Below are 18,179 nucleotides of genomic sequence, written 5' to 3'. Positions count from 1 at the left end.
GCCAGAATTTCTCTGGGTGATATCTTTTATTGGATCAGCTGCATAGTCGGGATGGAGTTAGGCAAGCTTTCGAGTTCAACACGCTGCAAGACCTCAAGAAGAGCATCTTGCACTCGAAAGCTCATCTAACTCCATCCCAGCTATGAAGTTGGTCCAATAAAAGATATCACCCAGAGAAATTCTAGCCCCTTGCATAATTCCTGGGCCACTCGAACACTGTCTTCTCTTTCGGGACGTTGTTTTCTAGGTTGTAAGGCTGGAAGGGACCTCAGAAGATTGTTGGGTCCAGTCCCCTGCACCAAGCAGGAAAGATACCTGGGGTCAGGCAAAATGACCCCACGTCTGCACTATTAGCCCGACCCCAACCTGTCATGAGGCATAACAGTTTTCAAGAGACTCCGAATTTGTAGAGGTATCAGAGACACTGGGTCACCACAACTTTCCCTGTGCAGATCAGTGAATCATGGAACATTTGGGTGGGACGGTCACATCTAGTCCTTAAAGCAGGACCAGCCCCAGCTGCATCATGCCAGCCAAAGTAGCCGGTGCCATGCCGGAGGGCCATACCTTTCCTGTGTGAAGTGTATGGGAAATAATCCAGCCACCCTTAAGATCAGTCAGTGAGGGTGCGAGATTCAGAGGTGTGGGTTGTAGCCGTGTTTGTCTAAGGCAGAAACTGTCCTTTGGGAAAACCTAATTAGTTGTATTAGACCAACTCAGATAGTTGGAAACGTTCTTCTTCGCAAGCTTTCGGGCGCAAACACCCTCCTTCAGATTCAGAGGCAGGAACTAGAGGGTTACCTTTCCCTGATTAAGACTGGTTTCTCATAGACTTCTGTCTCCACCTGACCTTCAAATCTTCAATAACTCCCTGGGACTTAGCAGATCTTCCCGGTAGAAGACAAGATCTGCAGGGTTTTAGAGAGAGCAGTTTCACACGCGACACAAATGCTAAATGGTCAGCATAGGTGATGTTCTCAGCACATGGCCTCTTTCCTGGGGCTGTTGCGGTCTCATTTGAAAGGACAAAATGATGAAACAAAAAAGCCCTGCCTTCTTGCCTGTATTCAGTTGTCTGCACGTCTCTCCGAATCCAGCCGGCAAGCTCGTGGGCTCTGTTTCTGTGAAGGTATTTTCACGAGCCAGGGCTGTAGCATCAGGCCTGCACAAAGCGCCTCTGAAAAGCTTCCAGCTCTGGGGTGTTGGGCCGCTGGTGCGGAGTGGACGACACCACACACCACAGGAAGAGGCGCTATGAGCAAGCCCCTTCTTTCACCCAAGGTGCTTTTATTTTTTATTTGTTGGCTTTTTACCATCTCCTTTAAAAATGCTCCCAGGACGAGATGCTTTGTAAAGGGATCCTTGGCGGGTAGCGGGGACCGTTGCGCACCTTTTCCTGGGAGCTGGTTTCTTCAGAGATGAATAATACATCCAAATTGTAGAGCAACACGCATCTTCCTTCCTGGGTCTCTTCTGCAATTGCAGGGGAGGGAGCAGCAAGGTTCTTGAGGGTTAATTGCTGGGAGAAGGAGTGAATGCATGTGATGGTTTTGTGCTGTAGAAGAGCTGTTTCTCGGGTCCATTTAGCATGCGAGCTGTGTTCTTTGCACAGCAAATTTCGCTTTCAAGTTCAGTGAGTACTAAGGCGCTGCACAAATGGGGCTGCTAAAGATATTTTTTGACATTTGAAAATCCTATTAAGTCCATTTCTCCCCTCTTCTCTTGCTCTCTCTCAGAATGCCAGCTCCATACACGAGGCACTGCGGGGGCTTGTTTCAGCCGGCCAGGGCACACGGTCTTCAGCATACATTTTAGAAATATGGGTCAAAATACAGCAGGGAAAACAAAAAGGATATTGTCTGCGTGCCTTACTCTGGTGGGCGAGTAGAAGACTCTCTAAATTGACAGGTAAAGATCTTAATGACCGAGGTACCGAACATAAGTAATTCTGGACGGTGCAAGCCTTTCAAGCTGTCTGCCTGCCAGCCTGGCCTTCTCCAAATGAGTTCATCCTACTTATTTTTGCTGGGCTCCTTGCTGGATACCCAGAGCAGCCCGTCATGTTAATCTGCTCTCCAAGCTGACTTTTGCCATAACTGATAAACAGCCAAGGAGTCCAGCATGCATTAGTCAACTCGACAAAGTTCACCAATGCCTCCAGAAGCCTCGTTGCACAAGATAATTGTGCGTTCGCAACTGGCCTACCTTTTATCTGGAAGCAAGGGTGTTACTCGCCCATTTTAAGTGTGCAAGGCTCTGTGTTTGTACCATTTTAGGTGTGCAAGGCTGTGTATTGTACCATTTTTCCTTTCAGTCTGTTTTCTGTTTCCCGGCACCACTTTTAGATCCTGTGTCATTTTGAAGCAGCGGGTTTCTCCTAGAGCCACACTTTTTTGGGCTATTTCTTAAAACAGCGAGCAAGTTGCACAAGGACAGTTAGCCAACCGCCTTATGCGTTAATTGTTGTTAGGTGTATAATTATACCGATTTTGGGGTGTGGGGGGATACAAACAAGTTTGCATACATCGAATTACAGGCAGTGTCTTAATAGTATGGTTTTTCAGGTCTTGGCTTGAATCCAGAATTTTTTTCGTGCTATTATCCTCTATTTACAGCTTTCAAAAATCAGCTGATGTCACTGCACATATGTTTAGAGCCGTTGCTAAGGTGATTAGCTTCAGAATTCAACGCCTACGCAGTCCTGTTGAAAGGCTGAGAAACTGCTGGGGAGCGTCTGTTCGTATCGGTGCATTGTCGGTTCGAACCATTAAGAACCACGAAGCAGTGTTTCTCAAGGTTAGGGTTAAGGCTTTGGCCTCCACGGATGATCAGACGTTGCCGGTTCATTTCTGAGGTGTGGAACCCGTAAGTGGGTGCGGTTAGGGCGTTAAAGCTGGGCAGACGAGGTTCTTGGTGTAAACGTGATCTCTTTTATTAGGAGTTGGAAAAATTGTTCTTTGCCAGCTGTTGGGTACAAACTCTTTTGTGGTTGTTCTCGGAAGCTTGCAAAGGACAGTGTTGCCAACTCTCAAGTTGGTGTCATAAAACGTATCACATTTGCAGGCAGGATTCTTGAGGTAAACGTGATATTTTTTTATTGGCCAACTCATGAGTTGGAAACATTGTTCTTTGCAAGTTTTGGAGTACAAACTCTTTTGTGGTTGTACCCGAAAGCTTGCAGAGAACAATGTTTCCAACTCCTAATAAAAGATACCACAGTTACCCCAAGAACCTTGTCCGCCTGTGTCCTTGGACCAACACGGCTACAACTGACAACACTAAAGCTGGGGATATTCTTCACTGAAGAACGGTTCGCCGTCCTCCTTTCCCTGCGGGCATGCACTTTCAGCGTGTCCGGCCCTTGCCCTGCCCATGAGCTTTCTCGGAGCTATAATGTGCTGCTCCAGTCATAAGAAATGTTTATACAAGCGCTGAGCTGGCTAGCGAAAATCTATTTGTGTCTTGAGTTTGACACACAGTTTACCGAGCAAAAATGATGTACTCTCGGCCATTAAGTGCCTCATTGTACTCAAGCAGCCACTGAATCTCCCTTACAATGCCCATCCTATCAAATTAAATTGGTAACTGTTTGACAGTTTACTCTTGAGTTACTCACTGCTTCATCGCTGATCTTATTAACTTTGCAGAGGGCCACTGCAGTGACTCAGACACACAAGACCGTACATGTCATTGCTTTTTCGATGTTGTCTGCTTTTCAGTTCAGCAGAAGAAATTCCTCATTCGCAGCAGGCCTTGATTTCACCCCCCTGCCAGCCTAAATCTATGTAGCTGGCCTTGAGATCTTCCACCGTGCAATACGTTTTGACCAGAAGAGACGCTTGCCTCGAGCCTGTATGTTTGCCCTCTCCAGCAGAAATTCATTTACCTTCCTCCCCCTTGTTTTTTTTTATTTTATAGACCTGTATCAGATTGCCTTTAACATCAGGGCTTGGGTTCTGTTACCTTCCATGCTCCTGTTTTTCAGTAAAGCAGAAGAATGGCTCTTATTCATGGCAAAGAAACCGTGAAATACAATAAACCTACCCATAGCCTATTCGAAGGGCTGGCTACCAAATTACACTTTAATAGTGCTATAAGGAAAAAAACTCCTCTTACATTCAGCTCGGCATATGTGAAGCGAGTACAAAATACCTCCTCCAAAGACTAAATGTCAACAGTAGTGTCCTTAAATTAAAAAAGAAGTCAACTTATGGAAAGGCGAGGGGCCTTCCTGGAGGCTGGCATACGTTTTCCTCTTTGGAGAGCGCAGCAAACCTTAATAACTTTTTATTTGTTCCATTTTTAAATATAGGCTTGGTAAATCATGGTCCCTTTTGCTAATGTTTGCTCCCGGGCGCTAGAACCGTGCAACACGGTCCCTGCTCTTGCAGTCATTCTGTGCTGGAAAATGATTTCTCTCATCATTTGTTCGGAAGAGCCTGAGCAAAGGGGTGGTGGCCTTGCAGGTTTTCTTCCTCGGGCCAGGCTCGTTCCCTGCTGATTGAAGTAGTGCAGGGATGTGCTAGCCTACAGAAGTGCAAACACGTTTGCAGCTCCCGTTCACATACTGCAACCCCGAGGGGTTTAGCTGGTGCAACAGGTGCTCCGAATCCACTGTGAGGAACATGCTATAAATGCCTTAATATATGGCCGATTTGAGAATAAAATAAAAACCTTGCTGTGAGAGAGCCCTGACTACCACTGTCTTTACAGCCTAGACCTGTCTCACAGCTGCCAGATAACTCTAGGCTGGGCGGTTTGTGCTCACCGGGGAAGGGACTCTGGGTCTGGGCTCGATTCGTGGTACCCAAACCCCACGCTATGCCATGTGCCTCCCATCCTCTCTATGCACAACTATCCCCTGTTGTCCTAAATAATTCCTGCCTGCCAGAATGCATGTAGGCTTGAATTCTCAAGGCTTTAGCTTCCACATAGTTCCGGTTAACTCGCATGGCTGGAGTCTGCAGGGAGCCCGGCTCCGCGCTGCCGGGTCCAGACGCCTCTATTTTAGCAGGAAAGGAGCCGATGGAGTAATGGAATTTGAACAAAGTCAGAGCAGATGGGGCCGGGTCAGATATCCACTTAAAAGGGGAGGAGGGGGGCGGCAGCACTGCAGTGCATATCACCTTCCCTCCGCTGGAAAGTCGCCTTTCCCTTGCAAGAAATGAAGGAAAGAAATCCAGCCCTGATACATTCATTTGGCTTTCCCTGCTCCCCTTCCCCTCCCAGTCCCCTCCCAGCGATGGCCTGGTGCTGCGTTGCAGAAGTTGGGAGTACCGGCCATCCCTCCAGCACTGCTGGCAGCTAAACAGAGCTCAGTTAATATAAGCCCCGTTGGTCTTTACACTCAAGACCATTCACCCGTAACACAGAAAGTTGCTGCTACCACTGTTAAACATTTTCTACTTTGCAGCCCGTCAGAGTCGCACTGACGTGGAGCAGTGGCCTGCTGGCCGCTTCGGCAGGGGGAACCTGCCCTCGCGGGGCGTCGAAACGCGTGCGACGCCACTCGGCGTGCGTGCGGAGAACGATATGTTTCAAGAAACAACTGGTTTCAAATGAATGTGCTTTGATTAATTAGGTTCCCCTATTGTTTGGATTCCTGTGTGATGAATCAGCATTGATTACCTCGGAGATTTCAGAAAGGGAAGGAGAGAAAATAGGTCAGTGCAGTATGTCACTAGCCTTGTTCCTAAACTTTCTTACCACCCCTCTCTCTTTCCTTCCCTAGCCCCTCCTTTTCTGTCCTGGACTACAAAGATGTTCTCATGGCTTAAAGGGCATGAATAGGGATTGCATAACTGGGCTTTCACTCGGAGGCCTGAAGGCACAGAACAAAGCGAAGATTATGGTCCCTGGGTGGAAGGGTGGAGGGGAGAGGCGAACATTGATATGCAGATGTTCGGTGCTGGAGCACTGCTGTCCCATTGTTGTGAAATGCCCACAAATGCTGTCCCCACAGCAAGAAACAAAAGACACCAAGTGTAATGCATTGTCCTAGGACCGGTCCGGTCCGGGAATGAGGATTGCCCAGTGCTTCTAGTAGAGGCTTGCTCTATTTATACAAGACCTCCCTCCCAAGCTTCAAAGTTTGAAGGGGGAACCAGAACTCGTGGGAGGGGTTATCTCTTTTATTAGACCAACTAGATTTTTGCAAAAGTGTGGTTATCTGGATACCTAACTTTCAAGGGAGGGCATTTAAAATGCATCCTCCTGAAATCTCTCCTGCAGCAAGAATCAAAACCTGGATCTCTTTATATTTTTTTTTGGCTCAATTTCTACGTTACTGTCCCAGGGCAGCCTGGGATGTTCAGAAAGGCTAAGAGAGAATTTAGTGTCATCCAGTGCCTTTTCTGCTGAACATTTTGCCCGGCTCTGGGTTGCTCCCAAGCTCAGGGCAGCATTCCCGCAGCTTTCAGATGGACTCAGGCCCTCGGTACAGGGGTGCTGTTTTCCCACCTGGAAAGTGGCCGGGTCGGCGCTCTCACACGACCCACCAGAACTGCAGCTCTGTAAAATGGCCAGTGACCATGTTGTTCCAGTGCCAGCGTTGCTCATGCCTCCCAGCTGGGCTCGCGATCGCTCACTAGGAAACCTCTGTGGAAGACCTAGAGTGAGCTCTTGGGGTTGAAGTCCCAGCCTCTCCGTGCAAGGGAGCATTTTCACTAGCTGGGCTGCGGGCGTCTATAGGAAATAAAGCAGCACCGGGTCTCTGCACCATCCGGACCCGCTGCAGACTGGCCTGTGTGGGACAGGTCCTTGCTTTTGTCCTTTCCAGTTTCCTTGCGGCGCAGCATACTTGTGTGTGGCTGCATCCTTCTGAGGGCCCCGTGCAAAATGCATCGGTTTCCCAAGCGGAGGTAAAAGGGAGATTTATTGAGGCGGTGACAGTCTGGGGGAGGCAGGCAGGGGAGGAATTTGTGGCAGCAGGCAGGGATGGACAGCTGCCAGCTGTGGAGGAAGCCAAGAGGTGAGAAGAAGAGGATGTAGCAGGGCAGAGTGGAGGGAGCGCGTGGGGAAGCCTCAAAAACCAGGAGGGGAGCTCTGAGCTGGATTTGGAGACCAGGGGCTTGCTAAAGGCGCCGTGCCGCCTGGTTTACCCCGGCTAAAGCAGTGCAGTGCCGGCTAGAGCAGGGCGGCTGAAAGGTTCCCACCGGATCGGGCCTGCAGGAGAAGAGGACGCTTCTCGTAGGCTGCCAGACAAAAGCTAAAGAAAATACCGAGTAGCTGGGAGATTCTCCTCGGATGAAACATTAGAGAAATGATCCCGCAGATAAACAAACCAGCAGAGCTCTCCAAAGCCCTCGGTCCAGGAGTCGAGCACAGATTCTGCTGTAATGGAAAAACCTGTGGCTCCTTGCCCGCTCTGCGAGAGCCCAGGCATCCTTCGAACGCAGAGGTCTGCGTTTATCATTGAGGGCCACGATGCCAGTCACATTCCTGACATCTGTCGAAAGACGGAGCAAAGCTACCCTCGCGCAGCCACGGCTAGAAGGGCGCCTGGTCTCTGGCATTCTTCGGAGCTGCTTTTTCAGGCCGCTTGGCTCGTTCCCATCCTGATGTTTTTTAAACCTGTGAGAATGTCTCCTCCGTCCATGGAAAATGTGCCGGAGCGGGGCTGTGTGGCAGCTGCTGCAGTTCTCAGCACCTCATCCCACATCTGTGGTGCACGCGCGAGCAGATGCGGGCATCCGCTGCAACCCCGAGCGAGCGAGTCGGGTCAGACCTGGGGCAAGCGCAGGTGCTGCACAGTTGTGGGACCCCAGCTGCAACGTGACGTTGCCGGGTGCCCAGCGTGCCACGCGTGGGGCTGCCTCTGGCGGGGCTCTGGATTAATTGGGGCGACCGGCCTGGCTGCGCGGGTTTACTTCTGTTCCATTTGTTTCACTGCCCTCGTTTCCAAAAACTCCGGCCGCTGACGGCGGGGGCTCCCGGCCCCTTGGATGCTAATGGACTGCTGCTGGGGCTTTGTTTTTGTTGTTCGGTAGTGACAGGGCCCCCATTCGCCGGGGCTGAGCGCGCCGCGCCCAGACAATGCCTCCATTCACCGGGCCTGATACAATGGGAGCAGAGCAGTTAGAATGTAAATTAGTGCGCCGAGCCCCGTAATCAATGCGCTCGGCGTGGCAGCCCGTGACACCAGGGTGAGGGGTGCCGTGTGGTGTGTGGCTTCCAGGCTAAATCACTGGGGTCTGTTGCGCATGAGACTGGAGAACAAAATACGTTGTGCCGTCTGCCCAAGACCGTGCGAAGGGTAGATGTGATTTACGGGGCAGGAATTGAACCCACCTCTGCAGCTTGCGTGGGGTCAGGGGAGCCAGGCAGAGTTACAACCCAGCATGCGGAGATAGAGGCCCATCTAAAACAGGGCTTTATAGCAAATACCGAGGATGTGCTAGCTCTGGTGCTGCTCAGCTCCATCGCTCCGGGTTAGAAAGCCTTGCTCACCTATGCTTGAGCGCAGCGAGACATGAGGAGAAGGCAGGTTGCACCCCCCACCCCAGCCCTTTCCCACATCCATTTGGGCCAACGCAGTTGATCCCTCGCTGTCAGCCGTTGCAACAAATGCGAACATCTTCACTTGATGCACCTCTGGCTGGGTGGAACGGTATCTGAAAGCATTGCTGTTTGCCTTCAGTCTGCTGTTTTTTACGCTGTTTTGTGCTGGTCTTAAATTAAGAATGGCTTTAAAATGCACTGGTGGCAATCTAGTTACGCAGCTTAAAACTGCAAAAAATAAGCACTGCCGTGAACCAAAATGCCTAAATCCAGGAAGTTCAAACATTAACTTCCTCGGCTTTATGAGCCACCGAGCGCTTCGTCTCGGAGCAGGAAGCTCACAGAAGTTGTGCAGCTGCTTAAGGAAAAGTTCGTTCCAAGGTTCACAAGTGTAGGGCTCGTGTCGACCCCTGGCTTGCGGATGAGCTCCCGGTTGTTTCCCGAGGGTGGTGGTCTCTGGGATCCAGAAGCAAAACCTCCAGTTCACCTGCAGCCCTGTCTTGGATGTAGCTGGCCCCTTCAGCCTGTTAGCACGTGTCCTGGCTGGGTGGTCATGGGATTGGGATCTCCATTGTGCACCGGAGAAATCTGCATCGCTTGGCCCGGGAGGGCGAGTGGGGGAAGGCTGCATGTGACAGGCTAGACCTGAAGTGCCAGAGGTAGGAATAACCCCTTCCTGGAGCACGGGACACAGCTGCGAGGCACTGGGAAGTAGGTGGGGTATTATTTGTGAGCACAGTGCGTGACTCCGTGGATTTATGGTGCGCTAGTAAGCAAGCAAGGCAGGGACGATAAAACAGCGGTACAGATAAGGGCCCCTGAGGAAGCAACACGGAGCTGGTTGTTGGGAGCTGGGACCATGCTAATAATTCACTGTTTCCAGGCTAAGCCACAGGCCGAGAAGGGGACTAAGTGAGTGGACCCTTGGCCTATGAATCTGGTGGCGAGGAAGCGTCCGGAGGCTGCTCAGAGACTGTCCGCGAGCCCCGGCTGCCCGACAAGGAGAGATCTGCAGCAGGGCAGCCCGCTTCTCAGGGCTTGGGGAGGGTGGGATCTGCTCTGGCTGCGATGCTGGGGCTTGCAAGGACGCTTCTGAGGGCCACCTTGTTCCCCTTCGTCATCCACGCTGTGGACCGATGCACAAGGAATACATCTTCTGTTTCTGTCTCTGAGTTGCTTGCACCACTGTGCTGGTCTCGGGTCCCTGGAGGAGGGCTCCCAGGTCCCCATCATGTTAGCGCTGTCGGGACGTGGGGACTGCAGCCTGTGTCCGAGCGGTCAGAACAGAGCTCTGGGCTCATTGCCCAGGGGCGCGTGCAAGAGTGTCCAAAATGCAGGTGGCTACGGAGCCGTGGCAGAAGCTGCAAGAGCCTCTGCTTTGGCAGCGATCAGTACGGGAGAGCGGGGTGACGGGCTGTCGGTGCACGCCTGAAGAGAGGAGCCATGCGTCCCCAGATTGCTGCAGACTGCTAATGCAGACAATCTCTTCCTCTCCTGGTAGCACAGCGCTGGCAGTTACTATTAATAACTTCTGCTTCTCTTAGGTCATCTCTTCGTGACTATGTACTGCAAAGCGCCAGGGCAAATTAGCACTCCCACCGCTGCCTTCTGTGCAGCCCCTCGTGTCTGGAGGGCTCGCAGTCCCTCCAGCGCACCAAGCGTTCCTCCCGGCCTGGCCTCCCTTCGCCATCACCGCTTCTGATGTCTCTCCTCCCTTGCTTAGGCCTCCTTCATTTGTCTTCATGACCACGTAGACAAACATTTTAGTTTTGGGGAGAGGGAGAGGACTCGCACCGGATGTGTGCCAGTCTCAGCTGCTTGCGTAATCATTATCTTCCCCTTCCCCCGTCGTCCTTGTGCTGTGACTCTGGGGTCTGACTTAGACTGGAAGCTCTTTGTCTTGTTTCATCACAGTTCTTGCAAAAACAGTGCTGACTTTTCCAAACCTCTGTAGACCAGGCCCGGGCACGATTGGGAACCAGCCTATCAAGCCTCCTTGTAGCCCAGGTCCAGACTCTAATACCTGGACATGTGCTTGAGCTACAACACCATTTTGTATAGCTTTATGTAGAGTCCCCCATACGCTTTGGTGACTTTTGTCTGATAAACCAGTCACCTGATAAGCAAAAAAGGATGCATGTATAATAACGGGGCTTTACAGACTGCCTTTTGATCGAGTGATAGTAAGTGCAGAGCGCTGAGGTCCATCAGGCAGGACCCAAATATTTATTGGCCTAGTGTCACTTCGGGACAGAGTTCAGATAAGCTGCTTCTTGGCATCAGCAGCGAGAGCTTCTTAGCTTGGAGCAGACGGCAGAGGCTCCAAGCTAACCAGCACCTGATGAGCATCGCCACTCCAGTGGAAGCTGTATGTTGAGAAAAGAAAAGACAGCTTCTTTAAAAGAGGCACAGAGCACTGCAAAATGTTTGCTTTGTTCCCATAGGAAGTGACGGTGCGCCGTCCCTGCCGTGCTCACCCTATCCCACGCGTGGGATAGTGTCGGAGTAGGGAGAGGCAGGGAAAAGGGTGAGGCGTGGGATGAAGCCCAGGTGAGGCGAAGCCAAAATCCCGGGGGCTGTGTTTGGAGGAGGCAGGTACTGGGTGACGTGGGTCACTGCAAGTAATCTAGCGAGGTCTAACCTTTAAGAGGCAGCACGGTGCTCTTTGCCGCGTGTCCTTGCCTAGCTTGACCTGTCACTTGTGATCTGCTTCATAGCTGCTAACTCGTCTCCTGCCACGATCAGAAATTCCTTCGTGAAGTCAGGCTTGGAGCATCTGGGAGCGCCAAGGAGGCTTTTTAGTTCTCTGCAAAAGGCAGCATGTTATAGAAAGAGCTCTTTTTGCAGTGCATAATTAACGGAGGGACGTCGTTGCCCTAAGACAGTAGGGGGGCAGCCTTTTTGCAGGGTGTGCCACCCATTAGCCCTGTGCCCTCCCTCAGTGCCACTCTGATCCCCTTCCCCTGCCCCATCCGCTGCTCTGCTTTTGGTCCCTGTCCGATCTCCTGCTCTGCTTCCTGCTCCCTGCCCTGCCTGCCCTGTCCTCAGTCTGCCACACCGAGGCTGTCCATGCCGCTTGCAGTATGCATGCGACCGGTGGACCACCCCTGCCTTGCGGCAGTATGCATGCCACAGGTGAGGTGAAGAAGGGCTTAAGATTTCAGAAAGCTTTAGATGTTTATGAGATTATCCAAAAGATTATTTTGGTTGGTCCTTGCCCCTCAGGAGGTGGTGCAGCCCCTAACCACTTGTCCTGGAAGGATTCTCCTGTATATTGCTGTGCAACCCTCCTTTTTGGGGTTCCTTCAGCTTCCTTCCTCTTAGGGCTGTGTGCCGCTGTCAAATGTGGTTTTTGGGGGTGACCTTTAAAGCAGCCCATGCACCAACACCCACTCTGGGACCTGGTGCAGATGTGGGCCCATGTGCAGGTGTTTTCCAGCCCCACCAGACTATTTTCCATTCTCTCAATGGAACAAGGCCTTAACAGACGCGGTCACAGCAAGCCAGGCTGGTGCTGGACGGGGTGAGAGCTATTGTGTACGATTCAATAAAGATTGCCAACCAGATAGACCTTCTCCATGATTTTATTTGGGTGTGAGATCTCTCACTTGAATTCTAAATGAATGGCTGCGTATGCAGTCTTGGCGTGACTCACGCCCTCAGACTGGAGGTAGCAGCAGCATGCTAATGCATATTAAAGGGAGGACAAAACACAATGCAAGGCTGGGAGTCAGACACGCGAAAAGCAGAAGATTAGAAATGGAAGGGAAGAACCAGCCCTGGCCCGGCATCCCGAAACACACCCGACAGTGTGTGGAGAAAGCGCCTGCATTACAGCAGCAACTGTCTTTCCTCGAACGGGAGATCACAGTCCCAAAATTGAAACAGCCACATCTTCTTGTCAGACAATCAAACTTGAAGCCTTTGTTACCCAGGGACAAGTGATCAGCATCTTTGTCCCCAGCCTGTCTGGCTCCTCGCGTGGTCCCGGCTTCCCTCCTTTCCAGCTGCTGGATTGCTTTAGAGGAGCCAAAAATACACTCGATGCTTTCCTTTTATTACGCTTCCATGTAAATTATGGTTGTTAGCGACCACGTGGGTTTTATACAGTGGCAAAGTGGCTTGGGGGTGAGGGTGTCCACAAGACACTGTCTATTAAAATGTTCTTCACGCTATAAAAAACTGAAAAGCTCTGTTTCAGGCCAAGGTTTGTGGCTTTTCCATATACAAGAGCTGGATTTATGGACCAGTACTTTATGACCCATCCAGTCAAGTAGTCGATGCTTCCTGACTTTGGAAAATCAGGAAGTTCCTTTTTTCAGTGGTTGAATGATAATTTCTCTCTTCCTTTTGGACATTTAAAACCCTGAGTTTTTAACACGTATGTAAACTGTGTTAAGAAATGGCTCGTATTCTGTCAGATCACATGGCCTGTCTAGATGGGTGAGGCGAAGAAGGGCATTAGTTAGCATGGTTGTTATACTGGGTGGGAGGGATAAAGAGTGAGGCCTCCAGAAGACTTAGGGTGGAAAATTTGGAGAATTGATGCAAGTGCCAGGAATGAAAATGGCTTTGTGCAAATGCACTGTGATGAATGTAAGAATCGTAGCGTAAGAGTCGTATGGGTGGGTGGAAGGGAGCGAACGCAACAACTAGGGACTTGGCCATGTCTACACGAGTTCCTGTGCAGTCATTTAGTGCTTGCAAACAGAAGTACTAAATTACTGTGCCGTGACCGGAGTTACTGTGCAGTAGCATCGCTTGTAGAGACCCTGACTGTGCACTAGCACGCTTCGTGCCGCGTGACACTACGGCGCAGTAGTAACGAGCCGCTGCACTGTCAATGTCTTGTGTAGACATGGCCTGTATCAAGTCTGTTCTTTGGGGGGGTGGCATGGGTGGGGGATCTCCTGAAGGTCCTTCCAGCATAGGCTGCACCAGTGGTCAGTTGGCCATTAGGACAGGACCATGAAAGAATTTCTGAGCTGATTTATTTATATTGGTATCCTCCAAAGCAAGGAGAATAAAATGCATTGGGAGCCCCGGGGAATTCATTGCAAGTATCATGGAAATGCAGTCAGCTCCTTCCTTCCAAAAATAATCCAAGGGAAGGACAGGACCAGAGCAGACGAACGAATGAGCTGTCATGAATTGCATGGCTGCAGGCAGGGGTACAGCGGTTGGGAGAGAAGCCTGTCTTTCACTTCCAGCAATGGTCGATCGCTGGGCTGCTCCCAGGAGGTGTCAGATCATGCCGCATCTGCCAGCCTCAGAAAGCATCCCTCCTGCTGGCACTGGATTTCTGCAGGGTCCCTCTTGAAAGCTGTTTTGGGCAGCTTCACTTGAACCCCAGTGTGACCAGGGCGGGAGCGGGCAAGCTGCAGGCTGATGGGAAAGTGAGGGCTTTAAAGATGTGACTATTAAACTCTCCAGAAACACACCCAATGCCCTGAGCAATTCAGCATGATTTTGTTCCTGTGGGGATCCCTCATCCACCAGCCCGCACCCAGCAGCCTTCCTGACAGAGGAGTCAGCAGCTGAAAATCCCTGACAGCTGCCTTGTGAATTCATCCTAAACCCTATCTGCCTTGACAGTGCCTTTCTTAATAGCTTACTAATAATTCTATCACATTTCCTGGAGCCTTGCCACAGCCCTGCTATATAGGTTTATTGCGGTGCCTGCTCCAAACTGCTGGCCTCTCCGGTTTTCCTGCTAAATTGGTATGTGTGCAGCAGATTGGAGGCCAAATCCCAAAGCACTGGCCACTTAAATGCAAGGTTTCCCCCTGCTCCGTCGTGGCAGAGAGCCTCAAGAGCTGGAGGAATCGGAAAGGTCGCATCTGCTATTCCTGAACTCAGGAGCCGGTCCTTGCAGAAGCCGTGCTACGTCCGTGAGCGCTGCGAGAGCAGCGAATTCCTCATTCCCAGCGTAGCCTGGGTATTGAGGTTACTCTTCTGGATTGCAGGCAATGATGGGGGTTGTATGGCATTCAGCTGAATTGTGCAAGTGGCAACACCAGCTCCTGGAGCCCGTATTTCACAAGGACGGGATCTTGTGCATGTTGGCACAGGGTCGGGTCTTGTGATCCTGGCGTTGCAGCATGGGATTGGATTATTTTGTGCAATGCACAGCCCTAAACAGTGGGGTTTGTTCCCTCATCGAAGGCTAGGGGGGCAGCGGTGGGTAGTACTAAGCAGCATTGTAGCCAGACTAAAGGCAGTTTTGGAAGTAAAGCAAACCAGCTGGCAGGGTACCCAGTTACACCTGGTTTTTACTTGCTGCCACAATGTCTTATTCTGCAGTCCTGCCAAAGCCCTAGGTGCCTGTGTTGTGAAATTTGGGGTGCCACTTCTTGGCATGAGAAAAGAGCAGCATCGCAGCCTTGCCTGAATGCAGAAAGGCACCTTGGCACCCTCATCCCTTTGGAGACCAGGTAGCTGGATGCTCGGCGGGCCGTCCAGTGCTCCATGTTGATGCTAGCGCTGCCTGTGCTGAAGTGATCCCGCCGTTTACCGTGCCTGGAGGGCTTGTTCTGGCTTTTGGGGTCCTTGAGCACAGCACACAGTTTCAGGTGCCCATGCAATCCATGCCTGAGCCTTCGGGGCGGACTAAGGCCGGCGTTGCGAAAGCCAGGGGGGTGCAGGTGTGCGTGGTAAGAGATCTGAGAAGCCAAGGCAGGCAGGGAAGGGACCCCCGAGGCCCCCAGGCCTGCCAGGTCAATCATTACCTGAATAGACTCTCAGGCAGGTGATGTTTTCCCTCCTCACCATGTGCAAGAGCGGGGAATTAAATGAATTTGCACACTTGGTGGTTTGTACAGAGGGCTTTGGCCACGTTGCCAGGATACTGGACCGGGCCCAGATCATGTCCAAGGCCCGTGTTTGCACAGCCAGCCATGGGGCATGGGCTGCTATCAAATGTAAACAGAGCTCCTGGGGGAAACAGTGCGTACCAGGATCAGGAGAAACTTGCTTCAGTTGGAAGTATTTAACTCTGCAGGCGCCAGGTGGCTGGCAGCACAGCCGCTGGCCATGGGCGCCTGCAGTTGCTGGACCAGGCATGGTCCTGCTGAAGGGGGGTAGCAGCACTGGCCGCTCCAGCTTTGGTTTCAGTAGCACCAGCTGCTCTGTCCGCTGTCGTCTTGGTTGGCTTGTTTTAAAAAAACCCAAAAAGAGCAAGCTGGCTTTCCATTGCACCGAGCCCCAGCCCCCTTGGAAGCCCCGGCAGCCGCGGCGGGGGCCGTGAGCTGCCTTACCTTGCTGCGAAGCAGAGAGACATGAGTCAGGCACTTCCAACTCACACCGAGGCTTCATTTGAATGGTAACAAGCCTTGCCCTGGGGAGTGTGGTTACAGGTGGTGCTTCCTTCCTTAGTGCCGTCAGCGTGCGAGTGCATTCAACCGAGCCCTTCACCTGTTAATGCGGCATCATCCGGGGCCTCCCGGGATTGTATTCGTGAGCCCCTTGCAAAACAGAGGCTTGCTTTGGCCATGTCTCAGCGCTGCCATGCCGTGACCTAGACTGTGACGCTGGCAGTGCTGTCCGGGGGGGGATACTTGGGGCCGCGCGGTGTTGCTATCTGCAGCGCCATGCCAGGATACAGCTCTGTCGGACTAGCGCAGGGCCTGCCGGGTCGGCAGCGCACACGCTGCGCTGGTGGCGGCAGGTTTGATTTTCTGCCTTCAAAGACTTGACTTGATCTGCTCAGGCCTGGGGAGGGGAAGGCCGTGGCACACTTGTCTTGGGTCTGGTTTAGCACGCGGACTTCCGTTGTTTTTCATCTCGTCTCTAGGGGAGGGAATGGCTGCCTTTTCATCGGGCCTTTTCTTTTCCATTCTGTTCGAGGTTAGCAATTAGCCTTGTTTTGAACTCCCTCCTTCCCAGCCTCACACCGTTGAAGGTTGGGTATTAGGAAAAACTCTCTTACTGGGAGGGTGGTGAAGCACTGGAGCAGGCTCCCCAGAGGGGTGGTGCACTCTCCATCCTTGGAGGTTTTGCAAACCCGGGTGGACAAAGCCTTGCTTGGGATGATGTAGCTGGTCCTGCTCGGAGCAGGGGGTTGGACTAGATGTGACCCCCTGACATCCCTTCAACTGTCATTGTCTGTGATTCTCTAAGGTAGCTGAGTATCATTTCGCTGCCACTAGGGAGAAATAATACAACCTGGGGAGATTTTGAGAGGTGGGTGAATGCACCAAGTTGGATGTAGCCTCTATTTTAAAACCCAGCCAATTTCTCTTCTCTGTACTGGCCAAGTGTCTGTGAGTGCTGCCTTTCTGAAACCGGGAACCAGCTGAAATACGGACAAGCACATCCGAAGAGCTTAGGGTTGCAGAAAGGTAGGGGCGTGTGTCTGCATCTGCGAGTGTGGTTTGCAGCTCAGATGCAGTTCTAGGTATTTTTAACCTCAATCACGAGATTTTTCAGTGAATCTTTAAACAGCAGCTTTCTAACAAGTCTTTTGGTTCATTAAAGGAGGAAGGAGACGTTGAGTGCAGCTGGCTTAATTAACTAAGTCTGGAGCGACCAAGGTGGAGTTGTAGTCTGTTAACTGGCAGTGGAGCTTATGTGCTTAAAGACACATGATCTGTTAAATGTAGGCCCATTTTTTTAGCGCGCTTTCTATCATTCCTGCTCTAATGACAGGTTCAGCCATTGCAGTGTGCCGTAAATTGATTCTCATTTGCACAAGCACGCACTTGTTTCTGCAAGTGCATTCCTAGCCCTTCCTCGTTATTCATTTATCTTAGAAATACCAGTTTTGGGGGTTGGGTTGGACAGGAAGGGGAAGAGGAGGGAGGTTGAGAGGTCTGTGAATTGTTCATTTTGCTTTAGGGAGTGTTCCTTCTACAGCTTTGCTCTAGCTCAGTTGTCCTCAACCTTCATAGGCTCAGGGGCCCCCTTGGTAGACTCCAGGCCCCGCTCAGAAAATGCCGGCTCTTTGTAGAGCCAGGGATAGGAGCAGCCTAACTGGTCGGCTCGGTGGTTTTCAGCCTTTTTAGATTCAAGGCCCCCTGAGACGATACCAGTTCTTAGTTTTCACTCAGTTTTTCGGCGACTAGAGCAGTTCTGTTGCAAAATGCTTGGAAAGAGCCCACCTAGCATTGTGCAGCACCCCTGAAAGGATCACAAGGCACCCTGGGGTTGAGAATCAGGACGCTAGCCTCTCCCGCCGCCAGCAGGAAGAGCATGTCCACTGCCTTATCTGTTGGCCAACATCATTTTCCAAGTTGGGCTCGTGTCTGATGTTGCCAGCAAGCAGGCAGGAGGAACGGAAAGCAGCGGCAGCATTGGGGAATGGGAATAACCCTTCCTTCCTGCCAAGGGGCAAAGAGCAGGATCAGGGGAGACGTGGATCTGCTTCTGACGGAGAATGACGTGATGGGGGCATGGGTGATGGGGGGGAAGAAAAGGGCCCGTGGGTGTCGGTGAAGCCTGTTGGATGCAGTGCACGAAAGCCCCAGAGAAGCGGCAGTATTTTGGCGCATCGCACCAGTGCGCCTCGCTCGTCGGCACAGGCGCTGCTCCAGACAGATCCGTATCTCGCACTTCGGGGTGAAACAGGCTCATTGAAATTGCAGAGCTCCCATCCACGTGTTTCGGAGGATACAAGAACCATTTTATCTTGTGAAGTAATGTGAGAGGTGAGGCGCTGTCGTTTGGTGGGGCGGTCGCAGTAG

At 51.6% G+C, this 18,179-nt stretch overlaps 1 protein-coding gene across 2 annotated transcripts in view; it reads left to right on the top strand.

The window, feature by feature from the left end:
* Nucleotides 1-18,179, top strand: part of ANKRD11 (ankyrin repeat domain 11) — a 159,942-nt gene that overhangs the window by 83,881 nt on the left and 57,882 nt on the right. The window contains exon 1 of one of the 2 annotated variants that reach the window (XM_019536047.1): nucleotides 5,555-5,663. The exons of the other annotated variant lie outside the window; for it this stretch is intronic. The gene's annotated coding sequence lies outside the window, so the exon portion shown is untranslated. Of the gene's footprint in view, nucleotides 1-5,554; nucleotides 5,664-18,179 lie in introns of those variants that run through there. 2 annotated transcript variants of the gene reach the window in all.

Source organism: Crocodylus porosus, unplaced genomic scaffold (genome assembly GCF_001723895.1).
Source record: "Crocodylus porosus isolate Cpor-Errol unplaced genomic scaffold, CroPor_comp1, whole genome shotgun sequence".
In the NCBI taxonomy this organism is placed as follows: Eukaryota; Metazoa; Chordata; order Crocodylia; family Crocodylidae; genus Crocodylus; species Crocodylus porosus.
The sequence above is the reverse complement of the archived record's forward strand: the minus strand, read 5'-3'. Positions and strand labels throughout refer to the sequence as shown.